Here is a 7251-nt window from a genome sequence, read left to right as displayed (position 1 = left end):
CTTCCGACTTGTCTATAGCAAGGCGTGCCATCTTCCCGTTGAATTGGAGCACAAAGCACTTTGGGCCATCAAGAAGTTTAACATGAACCTCGATGAAGCGGGAAGTCAAAGGAGATTGCAATTGAATGAGCTTGATGAGATACGGCACGAGGCGTATGATAATGTAAGCATTTACAAGCAAAAGACCAAAGCTTTCCATGACAACATGATCCGTGGGAAATCATTCTCAATTGGGCAGAAAGTGCTATTGTTCAATTCCCGTTTACGTTTGTTTCCCGGTAAGTTACGTTCTAAATGGATTGGACCGTTTGTTATTACTAATGTTTTTGTTCATGGTGCAGTCCAAATCCAAAGCTTGAAAACAGGACAAGAATTCAAGGTGAACGAGCATCGTCTAAAGCCCTATTATGACACCTTTGTGGAGCATGCCGTGGATGACATACCCTTGGATGCCGTGGGCCCTAGTAAGGAGTGAATGAGGTCTTCGTCCGGCTGTACGACGTTAAAGCAAGCGCTACTTGGGAGGCAACCCATGCATTCAACAAAGGAGGACATAGAGCGCACTCCAATTCCAGATTTGCGTTCCTAAACTCTTCTCTTTGTTGTTAAATTCGTTTCTGCTATGTTAGGTTGGTTAGATGTTTTGTTTGTTTGTTTGTTATTTGTGTGGGTCTATGCTTGAAACATTGAGGACAATGTTTGATTTAAGTGTGGGGGGTAACCAAAGTGTTTTGATGCAAATTCGTAGGGTGTTGTCACCCATAATTTCAAATGTTGTTTCTTGCTGTTTTTAAGCCTTTTTAAGCTGTTTTGGTGTGTTTTAATGTGTTTTGAGTCAAAAATCCGAAATCCCATAAAAATTTGAAAAATTTGTTTTAAAAACCCAAAAAGAGTCGTTTTTGTGTGTTTGTTTGTGTCTTAGGGTACCTTCCAACACAATGATGAGAATTCGGGTTGTAATTGCATGACGGTTAAAGAGAGTTATAAACATGGATAAAAGTCTGATTTACTCTTTGGTTTATGCTTGGTTGTGGTTATAACTTATTAATTCACATGTAATCATAAAGTAAAAATCCATTTTTGTAACATGCTTGAAGGAAGTAACTCAAACTAACGCTACAAGCTTGTGAGACTTGAGCCTAAACGTTTCTTTGGAGAGTTAAAATCTGTGCATTCTTTGTTTTCTAAAGTCGTTGCATGATCTCATTATTCTTTGCTTGGTTGCTACTTAGAAGGCGTTTCATCACTTAGAACCAAACACTAGAACTCATGCCCATTTCATTCAAAACATGTCATTGATTTGCATAACACATATTCAAGATTAAGTTGTGTAGTGTACACCATAGCCCAAAAGTCGTATATCCCTATTCCATTATGTTTTGTAGGTGTTAACCCCGTTGAGCCTCGTTTAGCCTATTTTCCTTGTTAACCACATTAGCCTTACCTAGCCTAGATTAGGACCATCCACACCCTTGTTCTTAAAACGTAGTAAAGCATAACGCAAGATGAATTCCTTTTGATCAATGTGTGCGGGAAACAAGTGTGGGGGAAGGCTTAGTGATACAGGGATGTGCCAAAGTCTTGAATGAGGCACGGCAAAGAAGAGAAAAAAATGAGAAAAGAAAGAAAAAAAAATTCGTGAAAAATAGAAAGAAAAAAAGAAAAGTTGTGAAAAACATGCAAAATAGTTGAAATGCATGTGAAAAGGAGTTCCAAAGTGTTGTTTGTTGAAAAAAAGGGTCCAAAGAGTTGCATTCGGCCCTAATTGATTGTTTGAGTCTGCCCTTCTGTTTTGAAATTGATTTCGGCATGCTAAAGTGAATTCTAAGTTTCGATTTCCATACTTTGCTTACTATTGTTTTAAAGAACGTTTGTTTTCCATATCCGTTTTTGTTAGCCAGTACCTTAAGCCCCGTTACAACCCTTGACTTTAAATCTTGAATGTTGCGTATTTCGATTTGTGGAGTTTGAAATTGGTTTGAGCATATGGTGTCATTGGCTCTCGCATCTAAGTAGTAGCATTCCGTTCATGAGATCATATTTATAAACATGTTATTAACTCCGGAAATTGTTTCCTTTGTCAAAACATATATGTGAGCATTCGTTTTTATTTTTACATCAATCTTCTCACATATAACTAGTGTAGGGTGTGTAGTTAGAAAATTTGAGTGAAAATAGAGTGCATATCTAGTAAGGAATTGAGGGATTCTCTAAGGCATGCTACTACATTCAAAACATTGTTTTAATTGGTTAAATGTGAACTAGTAAGTAGTGACTATGATTAAGTATGTGCTTAAGTGTAAAGATGTCTAAAATCTGTGGGAATGATGATTTTTAACATGTCATGTGCATTGGAAATCCCTGAGGCGATTGTTGGAAGGTTTAGTTTGTGTTTTACTCGTTTTGTTTCGTTTATTTACTTTGTTTCGTTTTGTTTTGCTCGAGGACTAGCAAAAGCTAAGTGTGGGGGAATTTGATAGGAGCATATTTATGCGCCTTAGTTTAGCTTGTTCTTGTGCATTTATAGTGTTTTTCCTTAGTAAAGTAGTCTTTTAAGCTAGTTTTATGTGTTTTCAGGTTCTAAGGGCAAAGGATGCATTTTGGAGACTTTTGGAGCAATTTAGAGCTTGGAAGGGACATCATATGCTTGGAGCCAAGAGGATGGACGAAATTGAAGATTTGAAGACGATGTTTCCTACTTGAAAAAGGTTTCCTAGTCGAAGTAGGAAAGCGCCTAATTAAAAGATGAAATCCTAGTCAACAAAGGATTCCTAATTGAAGAAGGATTCCTAATCTATGAGGGATTCCTAGTTGAATGAAGATTCCTACTCAAACAAGGTTTCCTACTCAAAGTAGGAAAGTTAAATCCAAATGGCATCAAGTTGCAGCTACAAAAGAAGATTTCCAAGTCCAAGAAGGAAAGGTTTCCAAGATGAAGTAGGAGAAGAATTCCAAGTCAAGAGAGGATTGGGACATGTTTTCCTAATGCTAGAAGGGCTCCTAAGTGTTGTAGGACACAAATGAGAAGTTTCTAGAAAGTTTACATCCTTGCCGTGGGTTTCATGCCATTCCTATCAGTTTTGGGGCTTTCTAGAAGCCCTATCCTTAATCCCTACATTGGTGCCGCACCCTAGCTTCTAGATACCCTAATTCCTTGCCTTGCAAGGCATTCTAGAAACCTTATCACCTTATCCCCTTGCTGCCGCACCCTTATCCCTTTTCCTTTGCAAAATCTGATTGTTTAGACCTATTTCCTTGTGGATTTGGGTTATCCAAGTCCATATCTGATTACCCTAGGGTTTTAAGTGCCTATATATACTCATATTAACCCCTAAATCAGATCACCACTCACCACAATTCACAATTCACTCCAGAAATTCGTCCAACCTTCTCCTCACTCTTGCTGCACCCACCAAACACCATTCCCCCTAGTTCTAAGTCTTGCCGCACCATCCCCATCCCCTAAACACTACTACATCCATCCATAACCATGCATCCATACACCTAAAGTCCCAACCTGTCCCTAAAGTCCTTTGCCGCACCAAGGAGGAGGAGAAGGAAGCTCGGAAGTTCATGCAATTCAAGTTCGCGTCGCTGGAATTTCTAGGTGTTTCTTTTCCTTTGATTTCAATGTTTAAATTCAATTCTCTTTGTTTTGTGCGTATGAGGAACTAAACCCCCCTTGGCTAGGGGGGGATTCGAAATACATGTTTATGCTTGTGTTATGATTTGATTACTTCTAATTGCGTTTCATAAGTTGTGAATTCAATTTACTTATCTATTAGAATTACATTGATTTGTGTGTGTTGGTTGAGAGTGCACGCTTAATTATCATGCATAAATTGAATGCTAGGATATAAGGAAATTTCACCTAATCGTTATGGAATTATATTCACAAGTAGTAAAGGTTGATGATCTCAATCGCGTTAAGTAAATTCTTGGCATAAGTTTCATGCAGTCATAGTAACAAGTGCTTCGTCAATGCTTATGGTTTTCATAGAACTTAATGATTCTTGCTTGTATCTCTATTATGCAATCATGTAGGGGACTTGTGGGGAATGTTTTGGGTTGTCGTATGCAATCATCCAATTCAATAACGTTAGGAAAATCTGAAGGTTAATTTAAGCGAACCTAATTAACTTGGGGCATTGAGAATTCATGGTTTATTGAAAAGCAATTGGAAATCGTTTTGTATGCAAGTATAACATGTGTGGAGATAAACCCCTTAGCTAGCCTTCCATTCACCCATTTAAATCAAATTCGTTTTTACAATCTGTTCTAATTTACAAAGTTTGTTTTGTTTTTAAATTCGTCCAAAACCAATCCCCCTTTGTTTTAAAGTGTCAAATTAGTTAGTAAGTGTTTTACTTTGTGTTTTTAAGTGTTTTGATTCAAGTTAAAACCCAAATTCGTCCAATTTGGTGCTTAGTGTCCAAAACTGCCCAGATTGTGTTTTTAAGGCAGTTTTGAGTGTTTTGGTGCTGTTTTGGTGTTTTAAAGTTTAGTTTTGCATTCTTTGAGTCTATTTTAGTGTTTAAAACTTGTTTTTACGTTTTTGAGTCATGTCCAAGTGATTTTGCAATCCCTTCTAATCCCCGGTCTAGAACGATCCCTACTTACATACATTGCTACAATTGATAAAAAGAGGGTTTAATTTGAGTGCTTATAGATACCATATCAATACACTCAATTATCACACTCAATTGCTGCATACCTCTAGTTCCCTTCACCCATCAGATTTCACAACCATTCCATGCACCAATTGATGCTCCATCATCCACATTTGGGATCCAATGCCTTGTGCAACACATGTTGCTGCACCTTTAACTAATTTCTGAAACATTTCACCTCCCCTTTTCATTTCCATGCAATGAACACAATCATTCATGCTCCCTAGCTGAAATACCACTCCATTTTACCCTCCATACTTTGCATCAATGCTCCATTTTCATCCTTGGACCATTGCACACCACAAATTCACCCTCCTTGCTGTGCATTTCCCCACTGCCTAATCTGATTCTCTAGGGTTTTTGGGGCCTTTATATACATGTTTACAACCCTTGGCAAAGGGTTGAACCTCCCATATTCATCATTCATGCAGAAAATTCGTCCATACTCACCCTAGGCAGCAAAACACCCCAAAAACACCATTCTAGTGCCCAGAAAACATAACAGCCACTCCACCTTATTCCACCATCTTTGCCGAGTTCTCTACCACCTTCCAACCATCAAACACTCCTCCACACTCACCCTAAACCTTTCCATACCATTCCCCATCCATTCTACACCATAAAACTACGCAAAACCTGTCCATAACCCAATATGCCGCAAGCAAGGGAAAGGAGGAATCTTGGATGCACTTGCTGCCAAGTTGGAGCATTCTAGGTGTTTTCTTTCTTTGGATTTTAATGTCTAATTCATGTAATCTTTGTTTTGCTTTAAGTATGATTGGCTAATTTCGTTTTTGGCTAAGGGTGTATTCAAAACCATGATTATATATGCGAAATGAGTTGATTACTTCCAGTTATTGTTACATAAGTCGTGAATACAATTTGCTTAACCATTTGATTTAGAACTTATTCTTGTATGTTGATTGAGAGTGCACGCTTAATTTGCATGCTTGAATTTGATGCTAGGATATAAATTTGTTTCACCTAATCGTTATGAATTTATATTCGTAAGTAGTGAAGGTCGCTAGTCACGATCGTGTTAAGTAGATTCCTGGCAAGAGTATCATGCTTTTCATAGTTACGAATGCCTTGTCGATGCTTATGATTTCCAAAGAACGTAATGATTCTAACTTGTGTCTTTATCATGCTGTTCATATAAAGAACTTGTTAGGAATAATTTGTTTACGATGCATATTCATCCAATTCAATGATCCTAGGGAAATCTGAAGGTTAATTTAAGCGGACCTAATTAACTTGGAGTGTTGAGGTTCATAACTTATTGAATTGATAACTGGAAATTGATTTACGTTGCATATATTTCATGTGTGGAGAAGAACCCCTTAGCCATTCCATCATCCATTGATTCTTCATAACTATGAATTGCATGAAACTTATGCCAAGAATTGGCGAAGCACTCGTTACTATGAATTGCATGAAACTTATGCCAAGAATTTACTTAACACGATTGTGATCAACAACCTTTACTACTTGTGAATATAAGTTCATAACGATTAGATGAAACTCCCTTATATCCTAGCATCAAACTTATGCATGAAAATTAAGCGTGCACTCTCAACCAACATACACAAATCAGTTTTAATTCATGTAGATAATTAAATTGAATTCACAACTTATGAAACGCAATTAGAAGTAATCAAATCATATAGCAAGCATAAACATGGTTTCGAATTCCCCCCTAGCCAATGGGGGTTTAGTTCCTCATACTCACAAAGCAAAGATACATAAATTTAGACATTAAAATCCAAAGAAAGAAAACACCTAGATGATCCAACTTGGACAACAGGTGCATCCACAAAGTCTTCTTTCCTCCTTGCTGCGGCACTTGGTCTAAAGCCAGGTTCTAGGGTGGTATTTGTATGGGAGAATGGATAGGGAATGGTATGGAAGGGTTTAGGATTGATGGGGGGTATGTCTAGGGTAAAAGGAATCCGAAAAATATGGAAGAATGGTGAAGGATGGCTGCGGCAATGAGAGGGAATGATTTCTGGCGAAAATTCTGCATATGGAGGGGTGGTTGATGTGTTTTTGATGTAGTTTAATCTCTAGTGTTCTTCCCTTCACTCCCTATTTATAGAAGCTCCAAAGCAAATAATCACTCAAGTGGCTTCAATAAACAATACAAACAAAGACCAAAATGATGCAAAAACAGCTAGTTTACATGCTCTTTTATCATTGTGTCTTGCCTTTAACAAAAGGCAATCATTCCTCTTTTGCTAATTCAACTCCTTTGTAGCTGTCCATGTGCCTTCATTCTTCAATTTCTGATGCATTTGCCTTGTATTCCATCCCTTTTCCACATGTACTAGCTGTTAGACAACTTTCACACACATGTTTTGCATCATTTCATCTTGCAAACATCAACTTTCGGCCACTTTACACCTCTACACACATGCTATGCATCATTTCAGCTTGCAATTATGTTTGTAGTTGCTGAAAATGTGAATACATCTTGTAAACCAATCCAACAAATGGCATCTTTCACTTCTTTTCCTTTCAAATTGTTCCTTAAGTGTATGTATCTGCACACTTCCACACTTCAACTTCATTATTTAGATTTTTG

The sequence above is a fragment of the Malus sylvestris genome, chromosome 5, assembly GCF_916048215.2.
Source record: "Malus sylvestris chromosome 5, drMalSylv7.2, whole genome shotgun sequence".
Classification (NCBI taxonomy): domain Eukaryota; kingdom Viridiplantae; phylum Streptophyta; class Magnoliopsida; order Rosales; family Rosaceae; genus Malus; species Malus sylvestris.
Note: the sequence above shows the minus strand (reverse complement) of the source record.